The 15,406-nt window shown below is 49.4% G+C and overlaps 1 long non-coding RNA gene across 1 annotated transcript in view; it reads right to left on the bottom strand.

The window, feature by feature from the left end:
- Window positions 1-2,219: 2,219 nt before the first annotated feature.
- The window catches only part of LOC144771481 (uncharacterized), a 404,623-nt gene continuing 391,436 nt past the window's right edge, over window positions 2,220-15,406 (bottom strand). The window contains exon 5 of the long non-coding RNA XR_013599303.1: window positions 2,220-2,560. This is a non-coding gene — a long non-coding RNA (uncharacterized LOC144771481). The remainder of the gene's footprint in view (window positions 2,561-15,406) is intronic.

The following is a 15,406-nucleotide window of genomic DNA, read 5'->3' as shown; positions in this document are numbered from 1 at the left end:
GTCAGGGGGTCTGTGTCAGAGTGTTACCTCGCCCCCTCCAGCCCCCAGCTCACAGGGAGAGGGGCACTGTGGGGGAGGCCTGCTCACCAAGCCATGACCCGCACAACAATGGACGTCGGTCCGGCTTCACATCACATCAAAGTGCGCTGAAGCCTCTAAGGAGGCTGACAATACGGGGCGGTGACCTCCCCGAGCCTTTGGGCACTTCTAATCGGGTCAGCGGGAAAGCAGGCTGTGTGTTCAGGGTATCATGAAATAAAATGAAATGAAAAGAACATGTGTATAGCGCGGTCGCTACCCTGAGGCGTCCTAGCGCTGCGGACAAACGCTTTTTGGGGGGGAGGGCGGAGGGGACCTAGTCTGAATTGTTAAACAGCAGGGTTTTTAGCTTTTTTCGGAAGGACAGAAGATTGTGCTCTGAGCGTAGGTGGGGGGGAGGGAGTTCCAGATTTTGGCCGATTTGTGAGAGAAGGAGCAGCCCCCACATCTGGCTCTCTTAATTCTGGGTACTGTGACAAGGAAGGAGGAAGCCGATCTAAGCTGTCCTGTCTGTTGGGTTGGTACGGGGTGATCAGAGAGTGACTGATAGTGGCGCCCATTTTCCGGAAGGCTCGATGGGCGATGCACAGGCCCTTTAATGCAATTCTATCCCTGACGGGGAGCCAATGGAGTTTCCTAAGTTCAGCTTTAACAGAGGTTCGATGAGGGATCTGGAGGAGGGTCCGTGCCGCACAATTACGGATGACCTAGAGCTTGTTTAAGGTGGCCTGTGGGGCCCCTAGGTATTGGGCATTTCCAAAGTCCAAATGGGACAAGATGAGACCCTGGATTATGATCTGCCTGGCTTTAAATGGCAGTAGGGGGATGATTTTTCGGATAAGCCTGAGTAAACCAAAGCAGGTGGCTGAAAGTTTGGCTGCTTGATGTTTAAATCTGAGAGACTTATCCAGCCAGATGCCTAGGCTCTTGATTGTGTCCTTGGGCGTGGGGGGGTGTCCAAGACACGCAGGCAAGAGGGGGTCAAGAGTAGGATTGAGGGAGTGGCCTAGGAGCATCAGCTCGGTCTTGTCTCCGTTTAGTTTGAGACATGAAGATGTCATCCATGAGGTTACTGCTTCTAAGCAATCCCTAAGTTTGTTGGGCCCGGTATGGGGATGGTTCAGTGCCACCACTAGCTGAGTTGTGGCATCCTTCATTATGGTGTGCCATCCCTGTGTATGTGTGACTTGCTGATTATAGAATGTTATGCTTAGAATCCTATGATGTAGTTATGTTGATATTCTAATTGAGGGCCAGTACTGAATCAGTTACTGCCTGCCTGTGTCTCCTGTGGATGAGATCCTTACTTCTTGAGATATAAATAAAGAAACCTTATCATCATCCTGCATTTCCTGATTTACTGCTTCTTCACATTGGTGACGAGGATGGGATGAAAACTTGTCTTTCAACTTTCAATATTTATATTGAAGAAGAAAAGGTTTACTTTAAAAGAAAATCTCTCAAAAGGATCTCAACACCAAGCCTCACTTAAAGGTACTTTGTGCAACTGTAAACCTATTATTGGGCAGTGAAACTAGAGGAAAAGAGCATTCTTTCAATAACTTTCTTACGCTCTTCAGATTATTTTGGGTTTGAACAATTTTATTAGAGCGTACTTTTCCTGGGAGGCTTGAAAAGATCTGTCCGCTTGTTACTCCTTACGTAATGTTTTTTTTTTAAACGCGGAAGAGCGTGGCTCTGTGGTTAGAGGCGGCAGACCCGGATGCTGAGATCGGCCGTGGACCAGGGTTCGATTCCCCGCCTCGGCGGGTCTCGGGCTCAAAAATTCCACGGACTTGACAATTCTCGCTCCGGTGCCTACTCGACTCACGGGGTCACACTCTGCGACTCTGGGCAATAGCTTGCTTAATCTCCACTACGGCCCCTCGCGGCAGGATGCCTGGCTTTCACCTTGTGGATACCCTGCCGGGGTATCTCACAGGGGAATACCAGGACGGGTTCCCTAAGCAAGCGCCTTGATACCTTCGGGTGATACGTGCGCTATATAAGTCGCAATACATTTACATTTACATTTGCTTGACTCTTAAAGTACTTTGTCTTTTAATGTACATTCATCTCATTGAAGTGTTAGACATTGATCACTCGTGGAAGATTTTACTTGCTTTGGAGAGTGGTTTGTCACATGTCTGAGGACTGGCGGCAGAGTCATTTTGGGTTGAATGACTTTTTATTAACAATTTTATGACTGAGAGCATAGCAAACTCATAAGGAAGCATCTTTTGAAAAACAAATAACTACCTTCACTCGCGCGTTCTCCATTCTCGTGATCAGTCACGCTCCAGGCTCTCCAACTCATGTCGTCATTGCGTTACCAAACAATGCACGCTTGCTTCTGACGCTCTACGTGAACGCTGCGTTCCAAACTCCTCTGCGCTGCGCTCCAGCTACGGCACACTTAGACGGAGCTTCTTCCTTGGCAACGTTTGACTTTGCTTGACTACGCCGCCTCGGAGTGAGTCTTCTCAATGACGCTTGTCTTTTCTCCTCACAGACTTGGACACTAGAAGGACGAGAGGAGGTAGTGACATTTTAATTTGAGTTTCACGAACATTTCCCAAAGTACTGTTTTATATTCGCGTCGTGAGATTTAAAGGCTCTTTCAATTTTGTGGCTACGCTGACACACTCAGCTTTATTGGTGTGTCTATGCTGATAAACTCGTTTCTTTTAACAAGGTATTTATTGTTATGCTGATACTGAACATAATTATTTTTTTACATGCCTTTTAATTATTATTTATTTACAGGTCCATGGAAATAATTGTTTTATTTCATTTATTAGTATATTTAAAAAAAAAATATTTTTATTCAGGCCCCCCCCCTTTTATTGTACAGGGCACAAAATAATCAAGTTCATTATGATTAACATGCACCATTTTCATATAACAAACAACATACTATACAATTTAAACAAAATTAAATTACATTGCAGGATATGTCGGAACAAATAAAACAATACCCTAAATTAAATTCCACCGCCATTGTTTTCAATGTCTCCTACCCAGGTTCCCTTTCCTTCCAGCTTTGTATCGGCTCCCATATTTCCATACCTAATTTCTTGCCTCTTCTTCCCCTCCTTGCATATATCGCTTTCTCTAAGTTATAGCCAGCTAGCAATTTCATTAGCCACTGGTGAAAAGTGGGCGGTACACGAGCGGTACACGATCTAACCAAGCCGTCGCAATACATAGCCTTAAAATAGCCATTGCCACGAAAATAAAGTATTCATACTGAATCTGCCCAGGTTTCTTCTCTATTCCGAGGAGTACCATTTCCGTCGTTAGGATAACCTCTATCCTTAATGCTCTTCTAAAAAAGACTTCAATTTCGTCCTGGGTAGACTTTAAGTGAGTACAGGTCGCAAACATATGCAACAAATCAGCATCAGAACTGTCGCATCTTGGACACGTAGTGCCCGCTACCCCTCCCCATTGCGCGATCCTGGCAGGTGTATGATACAGGAAGTAAAGCGTCTTATAGTGTTGCGCCTGGAGTGGTGCTGCATATAAGAGTTTCTGTCCCAACTCCAATGACCTGCGAAATGGTACCCCTTCTCTGCCCACCTTCTGCTCCCACTTGCCCTCATATTTTTCCAAATTGTCTACTTGATGGTCTATTAATTCATAGTAAAACCTTTTAATAGTACACTCTTTGCCATCCTGCACTATATCCAAAATGGGGTTTATACCAAAACCCATCGGCCCTCCAGTTTTTTTCGAGAGAAAACTCCTAACTTGCAGATATTTGAAAAAATGAGTTGAATCTAATCCGTATATTGCTTGAAGACTACTAAACTGCATTACCCCCTGTGCTCCTATCATATCCCCCATTTTGCTAATCCCGTGACTATACCATTCCGAAAAGACAACCCCGGAAAATATGTCCCCAGGCAGGGTAGGATTATTACTCAGCCTGGTGTAGGCATTGTACCTGCCTATGCCAAACCTTTTTGCAAACGAGGTCCAGATTTTATGGGCCGTCATAACTGTTTTAAATGTAGTTCTCTTAAAATAACTATGCTCTGTAAATTTCAAGAAACAATTCTGCGCATCATCTCCTAGCAGTAATGAGTATATTGCATAAGCTCCTAACTCGTCCTGTCCTTCGCTTTCAGACCCTCCGAATAGACATGCCATATACTGAAAGCACGCCGCCCAGTAATACATTCTCACATCAGGTAATGCCCACCCACCCCACTCCCTTGGAAGTGCCATAGATCTCAATGCCCTTCGGGTCTTTCCATGAGCCCAAACAAATCGATTTATCATATTCTCGATATCCTTAAACCACCTAGCTTCAAACAATAAGGGTATAGTCCTGAACAAATACAGAAATTTCGGTAGCAGCATCATTTTAACTATATTAATTCGCCCTACAATTGAAAAATGTATATTATGCAACCGGTCTAAGTCCTTTTTTGCCTTTTTTATTACTGGTGTTATATTTGACTCCACAAGCTTATCTAAGTCTGACATTATTGTTACACCTAAATATACACCGCTCTGCACCACCCGATGATCCAGACAGGACGTACTGCTATTTTTAATGATATGTGTTTTCTTCGTGTTTAAGGCATAACCAGACACCTCACCGAAAAACTGTGCCTCCTCCTCAACAAAGCCTATGGCTTCTGAAGGGTGAGGAGTAACAATAGCGACGTCATCGACATATGCCAAAATTTTACATTGTCCCCTTAGAGTACCTACTGGGCAGATCTTCTCATTTAAATCAATTTGCCGTATATATGGGTCCATATAGAGAGCAAACAGGAGCGGGGAGCATGGGCACCCCTGCCGTGTGCCCCTCTTAATCTGGAATGGTAGCGTGTACCCCGCATTTACTCGTATCCGAGCGGTTGGATCAGTGTATAGAACCTGGAGAGCTCTTACCAGACCACCCCAAACCCCACCCTTGCCAAAATGAGCCACAGAAAGTCCCAGGAGACCCGATCAAAGGCCTTTTCGGCATCTAGTAATATCACTGCGAACGGGTCTCCTGAGACCTCTGCAGCATCAAAAAGAGTTATGACCTTTCTAGTGTGATGTGTGGTTCCCCTTCCTGGTATAAACCCATGCTGATTAATGGTTACTAAAGTGACAATTACTTTCGCTATTCTTAGTGCAAGTACTTTAGAGTAGATTTTGGTGCCTGAGTTCATTAAAGTTATTGGCCTATATGACCCAGGTTGGTTGGCTGGTTTACCCTTTTTTAGTATTATAACAATATCTGCACCTGCCCAACTCTTCGGGATTGATGTCCCTGCCTGCGCTTGCTGCATTGTTCTACACATATCCTGCTTAATTACATCCCAGAATGTTTTATAGAATTCCAATGGGATTTGATCAGGGCCTGCAGCTTTGCCGGAGGGGAGATTAGTCAAGGCAAACAAAATTTCTTCCTCAGTAAAAGGTGCCTCCAACTTCCTTGCCTCATCTTCTGGTAGAGTATCTACCGGAGTGCCCCGCAAATACTCCCCTATTTTAGATATATCACCTGGTAACTCTTGATCGTACAAAGAAATATAGAATTTCCTGAATACTTCTCTTATCCCCTCCGGATCTACAAATGGTACTCCCATCTCATCAAGGATCTCCCTCTCCTGTCCTGTGGACACATTCTGCCTCGTGCGAATAGCAAGGGTGCGACCCACAGACTCACTAAATTCATAGCATCTTTCCCTATTCGCTAAGTATATTTTAGCGGCCTTATTAGCTATGCTTTCCTCAGCCTCCATCTTTGCTTTTGCTATTCTGACTAAAACTTGATCTAAGGGTACGCCCCTTACCACATTCGGAGTTAGTTCCTCCTCTGCGTCTACCACAGCCCTGACCAGCTCCACCTCTCTTTGCCTTCCCTCCCTCCGACTTGCCACGCTAAAACTTATTGTTTCCCCTCTAGCTGCCGCCTTGAAGGCGTCCCACACGTTCCCTACCATTGTACTTCCTCTATTTATGTCCAGAAAGCTCCCTATCCAATCAGTCATGTGTACAATATAAGCCTCTTCTTTTAGCAGCCCTCTCTCAAATGTCCATACTCGTCCCACTTCTTCAGTTGTACCGAGGTTTGCTGTTAAAATCAATGGGTTGTGGTCGGAAACTATCCGAGGATGCCTCTCGATTTTAATCTTGGATTGTGTAGACGTTGAAACAAAAAAGTAATCTAGTCTTGCACAGACTCTATGCGGGGCTGAATAGTAAGTAAATCCCTGCTCTCCAGTCCTTAAAGCCCCCCATGCATCCACTAAAGCATTGTTTCTTATTAGGCCACATAAGGAGCGCCAAACTCTCTTCTTTCTACCCTGGTACTGGCCGTTCAGTATCCCATCCACTCCCACTGCCCCATTGATATTAAAATCTCCAGTCAGGATAACAGTTGAGGACCAAGCAGCTAACTCCAGATCCATGAAATCGAAAATATCCGGATAGTCCTCCGTTGACCCATATAAACACCCTAAAGTAACCCACTCCTCATTAATTTTGAGTTCTATCAACACCCATCTCCCCCATCGATCTTCAACCTTCCTCCTTACCATGACATCTCTACGTTTTGACAATATTGCAACTCACCTATTTTTTGCCCCTTGCTTGGAGTGCGCCAATACAGTGAACCCTAACTGCTCTAATAGATAACCTTGCTGCCCCTCTATATGGGTGTTAGACCTGTCAGCCTTAGGGTGGTCTTTCCCCGTGACGTTTTGCCCTGGCCTCATTTTTTCCACCTATTTTTTTTGTTGGCCCTTAGGTCTTCGGGCACCTTTTCACAGCTAACCTGTGTTAGGGTGCAGGTGCTCTCTACTTTCAACATGGCTGCCACTGGCCCCTGCTACTGCAGCGTGGTCTTTTTAGTGTAGCACCCTAGTTGCCAGGAGCAGGCTGGGTCCCCATACAATGTTGCAACACCAGCCACCAGCCCCTGTCCATTGTTAGAGTGGGGAAGCTCCTGGAACCTTCCAGAAGGAAGGCGGACCTGACTTTTCCCACCTTAGAGAGTGGTCACCTGACCTGGGCATATATAAGCCAGGGAGGGAACTTTTTCCAGTCAGTTGGGGCATCACTGACCTGGGGAACCCACGAAGGAGTTTTAGGCGGGAGGGCCTAGTGAGGAACCTATGCTACTGGGAGTGACAGGATTTAGGTGCTGCCTCTTAAGCTCAGTGAGGTGTCCAAAGCTAGCCCCCTGATCTGGCCCAGTGGTAGGGAACCCCAGGGCCCATCTGCAGTGACTGAGGAGAAATTCTTCAAGCCCTCAACTCATTCCCCCCCCTTCAACTTCAAGAAACAAGCAACTAAGGGCGCAGAACCATCCAAGCGCCAAGAAACCTACTTCCTGGGACCAGGTACTGGACTGAGCTGCCCTGCGCATTCCCTGCCTTCAGCTGGGCCTACCTGTCTCCCCTGACTGAACTGTGTGACAAGCGCTATAATTTGCCCCCATCCTGCCTGCAGTTCTGACTAACTAACGTGCAGAGCGCTGTAATTTGCCCTTCTGTCAAGCGCTGTGACTCTGAGGCGCTTTTCACCTCAGAACACCTTCTGCTGCTGTTGCCCCCAAAGCGCCCACCTGAGCTGACTGATTTATTCCCCTCACGAGTAGCGCTGTGGCGCCCGACACTGTCTCTACGAGGCGCTAATCTGTTCCCCACTCACCACCGCAGCCCGGAGCTGTGGGAAACCATCTGAGGCCTTCGCGCTGCCCCGCGACGCCCCTGAGGTGAGGCTGCCTGGTCGGTGTGTGGCGCCTCGCGCCAGAGTCAATTGCCCTCATCGGTGGCCTCCATATGTGAGGAGAGGGCCGCCGTTCTTCGTCGTGCTGGGCCGCAGTAGGCCGAAGCCAAGCTGTCCCCGATCACGTGACCGGGGAGCTCCTCTGCCCCGCCCCCGGGTGCCGCGCTGCCATTGGTCCCGGTAGGCGCACCCTCGAGGTGGGCCACGTGGTTGGCTGGAGCCTCCCCGGCCGCATCCTGCAGCGTCCTCGGCCCGGAGCCTTGTCAGTAGGCCCTGAGTAGGCCCAACAATAACGCGGAGGGGGCCGTGGAGCCTGAGTGCCCCCTCCCCTTTAGACCCGCATATTGGCCTTGCCCCGGCGCTGGTGCCCAGAAGCCGCAGTGACACCGCGCCAGGCTGAGGGAGGCCCTGGGAGGGACGAACACCGCTTCCCTCTCTCCAGAGCCAGCATCTTCGCAAGGGCCCCGGAGGGCCCGAAGAATAGAGGTAACCCCCTGGGGAGGAGGGCGGTAGGCCGAGAGAGGCCCGAGGTCGCCCCTCCCCGGGGTTAACTGTGACTGGGCCCAGTTGGCCCCCTTTTGAATGTGCCTCACTATGGGGCATATTATCAAGGGGGTTTATCTCCGCTTTTTGGCTTTAAAAGCCAAGAAAGCGGAGATAAAATTATCTCCTTATTACCAAGCTGTCGCTAACACCAGTTAGCGACAGCTAATAGGAGATAGCGACCATCTTGGGCCCCGCTTTGCATGTCAGTGATATTTATCACTAATGACATGCAAAGTGGGCGTGCCAAGATGTTAGCGACTGGAAACAGTCGCTAACATCGCTATCTCCTATTACCAACTTTTGGAGATATTCGCGCTAAGCGCGAATATCTCCAAAAGCTAACACCTGCCCTGAGCAGTTCTTAGCCATGTTATCCAATGGGAAGTGGATAACATGGCTAAGAGCATTTGCTCGATAATGCATGAATATCGCTGACTTTTCAGCGATATTCATGCATTGCGGGAGTTTTTTATCGCATTTGCGATAAACCTTGCTAATAGCAAGGTTTATCTGCGATAAAAATCGCCGATGTGCGGCGATAATTTTTGTCTCTAAACAAGTTAGAGACAAAAATTATCGCTAGTTGTTGGTAATATACCCCTATATCGTTTTACCTGCATATTTACAAGCCTGAATTACTCATCGTGACCATATTTACAACCCCGAAAGGTTCATCGTGTACTGTATTTACAAGCCTGTTAATGAGAGGCAGAGTCACTTCACTGTACTGAATTTTCTTGCAGAGGTGGACTTCCATAATATTCTGTTGATCTGATCTGGGTCGCAGCCGACCTGCATTCACAAGAAGAAAGGCTTGTCATGGATGACTAAAGGCTGTGTTCTTTGAAGTTATTTGTTAGACTGATAAGTACTTGCTGATATGTTTTGTTCCTTTCTAGGAAAAGCGACCATGAGAGGTTTGATGTGCTACTTAGATGCATTATAATTGTCGCTTCTTGTAGGATCCTCCAGGTTTATACCATTACCCCTTTGCCTGTCAAAGAGTCTGATGCGACAGGCGGGGTCAGTTAATGTTTCACAGCATAGATGAGCTGGCTGTTATTTTAATGAAAAGCCTTACTGAAATGTTTACTCTTCACAGGAAATGAAACCTGCACGAGATATATGAAATGTCTTAATGAAATGCTCATTTGATTTGAAATGCTAGTGAATTACCAATGCCTTGCTCTAATTGAAAGCCTATATAAAAGATCTTGATTTTTCAAATACAACATCTGGTGTGGTCTCCATTTTTGCGCCACTGTGTGTTACATTGGATGTGTGTGTTAAGTAGCTGCTTTACACATAAGCCCCTGGCCGCCTTCCTGATCGAGCCATGCTACCCCCCGGAGAACTGGCGGTCCCAGTTCTTACATTGGTGCCGAGCGGTGGGATCCAGGACCTGTAGCTACCTAACACCCTCCAGTGAGACAGGGTGTGCTGCACTTAATTGGACACCTATCGTGCTACAAGCAAACCCAATTGCTCACGACTGTCTAGCCTGCAGCAAAGTGTGTTGAACCAGTATTGTTGCCCACGTCCTAGAATTTTTTCTTCCAGGTTATCTAGGTCCTCACCTGATAAAATGGAGTTCCAGCTGGCTGACCTTGATAAGTATACGGCAGTGCAGTTAAGGGAGTTTTGTCAGGGGATGGGGGTGCCTGTGGGGACGAGAGCTGTAAAAGAAGAGCTGCGTACCGCCTTAAGGGCATGGGTAAGGGCCCACCCAGAGGAAAAAGAGGATGGAGAACAGGTCATACATGGGTAGGTGGACACTCAGGAAGACCCAGGCCTGCTCAACATTGACATGTCAGATAAAGTGTTGCCAGGACCACGTTCCAGGGCAGGGAGCAATGTTTCTAGGAAGAGTGTGTCACCGCAGGAGTACGAGGACAGGAGGGAGGAAAGGCGATTGAAGTGGGAGCTTGCCAAATTAGAGCACGAGAAGGAGAGAGAAAGGGAAGATAGGCAGTTTGCTTTGGAGAGAGAGAAATTAGCGTTGGAGGAAAAGAAGCTAGCGCACGAGCTACAGCTCAAGGAAATGGAGCTGCAAGCATTGCAGTTGAGTGCGCCAGGAAGTCCTAATGGTGGCAGCGGACCAGAGGCTCAGCAGGAGCCCAGATTCTGGTTACCCAAGGAGGTGATAGCGAGATACACCAAGGGGAATGACATTGCCAGGTGGTTGGAGGCGTATGAAGTGGCCTTGACTGCCCATGGCGTGCCTGAGAAACATTGGGGAGGTGGTTTGTACCGGTATATACCTCCTGATGTCAGGGACTCACTTCTGTATTTGGAGAAGGCGGACCAGTTTAGGTATTCCCCCATGAAGGAGGCGCTTATCAAACATTTTGGCCTCACCCCTGAAAGGTATCGCCAGAGGTTTCGTGGCAGCCATAAGCTGTCCACGCAGAACTGGGTGGATTTTTTTGAGTATGCCCGAAAGGCTCTGGATGGTTGGGTGCGTGGCAGCGAGGTGCGTGATTTTGAGGGTCTGTATAACCTTTTTTTGAGAGAGCACCTCTTGGATAAGTGTTTTCCTGAGTTGCGCCAACATTTGTTGGACCGCAAGCTTACTGATTCCCGTGAGCTCGCGGAGGAGCCGGATATTTGGGTTAGCACCCGGGTGTCACACAAGGGCCCCGGGGGAGATGGCCCGAAAGGTGGACAGGGTGCCCCTCAGAAGAAAGAGGGTGGTGATAAAAGAACAGAGTTCTCACGAGGCCCACAAACTAGACAGTTTGGGAAAGGAGTAGGTACCCCACCTCAGAACCGTTCCCCAAAACCTACTTACCCTGACAAGAGTCAGCAGCCAAAAGTGGTCCGGTGCTATGAGTGCGGAGAGGTCGGACACTACAAGGGAGACCCCCAGTGTCACAAACGACCCCCAGCCCCCACTGGTGGCAAGAGTCCCGGGGTGGCTAGTATAGCGCTTGGGTTGGAGCTGCCCCTAGATAGGGAAGGGGAGTGGAGAGGCCTGACCTTGGTTTCACTCGGGGATAAGGAGATGGTCCCAGTGACGCCCTTACCATCGAATACTGCTAAGTACCAGCAGAGGGTGAAGGTCAATGGGGAGGAGGTGGACGCTCTGAGGGACACAGGAGCCAGCATGACGACCGTAGTGAGGCGGCTGGTGTCCCCTGAGCAGGTTGTTCCTGATGTGTACCATCCGGCCGTGTTGGCTGACGGCTGAATGAGCTACTATCCCGTGGCTCAAGTTCCCTTTGAATGGGGAGGAGTGTCAGGCCCGTTGAGAGTTGCGATCAGCCCTGCCTTGCCTGTGAACTGTCTGCTCGGTAATGACCTCGAACATACCGCCTGGAAGGAAGTGGAGTTTAAGGCCCACACTGAGATGCTGGGATTACCAGGGTGGACGTGCATAGTCACGCGGTCCACGGCTGCCCGGCAAGAAGCTCAACCCGGGTTGGAGCCTGAAACAACGGCCCAACCCACTGTCGGTCCAGAGGAGAGTGTTGTGGAGGACACACCCCGTGTGACGGATGGGGAGCCCGCGGAGGTAACCCCGGAGTCCGTGGAGGTGGATGTCGTTCCTGTGGGAGATTTGCCGACCCTTGCCGAGTGGCATGTGGAAGGAGATCCTACCCGGGAGGAATTCTGTCGGGCGCAGAAGGAGTGCCCCACGCTTGAAGGCATGCGGCGACAGGCCGAAGCCCAAGTGGTGAACAAGGAGACCGGCAACTACCACGTGTATTGGGAGGATGGCCTCCTGTACAGTGAGCCAAGGGTCCCGGTGCATGGATCTTCGAGGGCCTTAGTGGTCCCCCAGTGCTACCGAGCCTTTTTGATGGAACTGGCGCATGAGATACCTCTAGCCGGACACCTGGGCCAGGACAAGACCTTTGCGAGGCTAGTCCCACATTTTTATTGGCCTAGGATGAGAGTTGCCTCTGACACGTATTGCAAGACCTGCAAGACTTGCCAGGCCAGTGGCAAGACTGGGACCAAATTGAAGGCCTCATTGGAACCACTCCCAGTGGTCGGGACCCCTTTCGAGCGGGTCGGTATTTACATCGTTGGGCTGTTGGACCCTCCGACCTCTGCGGGACATCGGTTCATTCTGGTGTTAGTGGACCACGCCACTCGGTACCCGGATGCCATTCCTCTGAGGACCGTTACTGCACCTGTGGTGGCGCGGGCCCTGATGGGGATATTCACCCGAGTGGGATTCCCCAAGGTCGTGGTGTCAGACAGGGGCACAAATTTCATGTCGGCCTACATGCAGGCCATGTGGAAAGAGTGCGGTGTGACCTATCGATTCTCCACTCCTTACCACCCCCAGACTAACGGGCTCCTGGAGCGCTTCAATAAGACTTTGAAGGGGATGATCCGGAGTCTGGCAGAAGACCTGAGGCGGAAATGGGAGATCCTCCTCCCTTGCTTGCTGTTCTCGTACCGCGAGGTACCCTAGAAGGGAGTCGGGTTCAGCCCCTTTGAATTGCTCTATGGTCACCCCGTTAGGGGACCCCTTAGTCTGGTCAAGGAGAGTTGGGAGAAGACTTCGAAGAAGCTTCCCCAGGATGTTGTCAACTATATGCTGGTATTCCGCAGCCAGATGGCTAAGCTGTGGAAGGAAGCCTCAGACAACCTGGAGGCTAGCCAAGCCGTCATGAAGGAGTGGTATGACCACAACGCTCGGACGGTGGAGTTGGACACTGGACAGAAGGTGTGGGTCATGGAGCCTGGGAGCTTAGTGCCCTCTAGGACCGGTGGACTGGACCGTATGAGATTGTGGCGCGTAAAGGCCAGACCACCTATGTCGTGGACTTGAAGACCCCCCGACAGCCCCACCGGGTGCTCCACGTCAACCGCCTGAAGCCTCATCATGAGCGTTCGGAGCTTTCTCTCCTCATGGTGACGGATGGGAGCGAGGAGGAGGAAAGTGAGCCTCTCCCTGACCTTCTAGCGGCTCAGGAGAAGGATGGTTCAGTAGAGGGAGTTGTCCTCTCTCCATTCTTGACCCCAGAACAACAGAGGGACTGCCGCCAGGTTCTGGCGCAGCACGCCGTGTTGTTCTCCCTCACGCCTGGAATTACGCATCTGTGTACCCATGATGTGGACACAGGGGACAGTACGCCAGTGAAAAGCAAGTCTTACCGGCTGTCCGACAAAGTAAAGAACAGCATCCAGGGTGAGGTGACCAAGATGCTGGAGCTGGGAGTAATCGAGCCCTCCAGCAGCCTGTGTTATTTACAACAAGGGGTGGTGATGGACAGAGTCTCCGAATTAAGCAGAATACTCTCACCCAGTCAAGAGATCAGGGCTAGATCCAACACCATTTTTTAGCTCATTGCACCATCCCAGTTTCGGAACCTGGCTGTATGCAAATTAGTCTGTCCCTGGCCCAGTGCATCATGGGAACAGGGCAGACCAGACTACAAAAGCCAATTCTTATACTGGGAAGGAAACAAGCTTAAGGGGACCGGTTTCTGGCATTTCAGCCGTCTTCGGCCCGGCTTGCTTGAATCCTGATGGTGCAATGAGCAAGGGACTCACATCTGAGTATACCCTTCCACGCTTAGGGTGGACAAAATTATTTACAACAAGGGGTGGTGATGGACAGAGTCTCCGAATTAAGCAGAATACTCTCACCCAGTCAAGAGATCAGGGCTAGATCCAACACCATTTTTTAGCTCATTGCACCATCCCAGTTTCAGAACCTGGCTGTATGCAAATTAGTCTGTCCCTGGCCCAGTGCATCATGGGAACAGGGCAGACCAGACTACAAAAGCCAATTCTTATACTGGGAAGGAAACAAGCTTCCGGGGACCGGTTTCTGGCATTTCAGCCGTCTTCGGCCCGGCTTGCTTGAATCCTGATGGTGCAATGAGCAAGGGACTCACATCTGAGTATACCCTTCCATGCTTAGGGTGGACAAAATTATTTACAACAAGGGGTGGTGATGGACAGAGTCTCCGAATTAAGCAGAATACTCTCACCCAGTCAAGAGATCAGGGCTAGATCCAACACCATTTTTTAGCTCATTGCACCATCCCAGTTTCAGAACCTGGCTGTATGCAAATTAGTCTGTCCCTGGCCCAGTGCATCATGGGAACAGGGCAGACCAGACTACAAAAGCCAATTCTTATACTGGGAAGGAAACAAGCTTCCGGGGACCGGTTTCTGGCATTTCAGCCGTCTTCGGCCCGGCTTGCTTGAATCCTGATGGTGCAATGAGCAAGGGACTCACATCTGAGTATACCCTTCCACGCTTAGGGTGGACAAAATTATTTACAACAAGGGGTGGTGATGGACAGAGTCTCCGAATTAAGCAGAATACTCTCACCCAGTCAAGAGATCAGGGCTAGATCCAACACCATTTTTTAGCTCATTGCACCATCCCAGTTTCAGAACCTGGCTGTATGCAAATTAGTCTGTCCCTGGCCCAGTGCATCATGGGAACAGGGCAGACCAGACTACAAAAGCCAATTCTTATACTGGGAAGGAAACAAGCTTCCGGGGACCGGTTTCTGGCATTTCAGCCGTCTTCGGCCCGGCTTGCTTGAATCCTGATGGTGCAATGAGCAAGGGACTCACATCTGAGTATACCCTTCCACGCTTAGGGTGGACAAAATTATTTACAACAAGGGGTGGTGATGGACAGAGTCTCCGAATTAAGCAGAATACTCTCACCCAGTCAAGAGATCAGGGCTAGATCCAACACCATTTTTTAGCTCATTGCACCATCCCAGTTTCAGAACCTGGCTGTATGCAAATTAGTCTGTCCCTGGCCCAGTGCATCATGGGAACAGGGCAGACCAGACTACAAAAGCCAATTCTTATACTGGGAAGGAAACAAGCTTCCGGGGACCGGTTTCTGGCATTTCAGCCGTCTTCGGCCCGGCTTGCTTGAATCCTGATGGTGCAATGAGCAAGGGACTCACATCTGAGTATACCCTTCCACGCTTAGGGTGGACAAAATTATTTACAACAAGGGGTGGTGATGGACAGAGTCTCCGAATTAAGCAGAATACTCTCACCCAGTCAAGAGATCAGGGCTAGATCCAACACCATTTTTTAGCTCATTGCACCATCCCAGTTTCAGAACCTGGCTGTATGCAAA

The sequence above is a fragment of the Lissotriton helveticus genome, chromosome 8 (genome assembly GCF_964261635.1).
Source record: "Lissotriton helveticus chromosome 8, aLisHel1.1, whole genome shotgun sequence".
Classification (NCBI taxonomy): Eukaryota; Metazoa; Chordata; class Amphibia; order Caudata; family Salamandridae; genus Lissotriton; species Lissotriton helveticus.
Note: the sequence above shows the minus strand (reverse complement) of the source record. Positions and strands in the feature narration are given on the sequence as shown.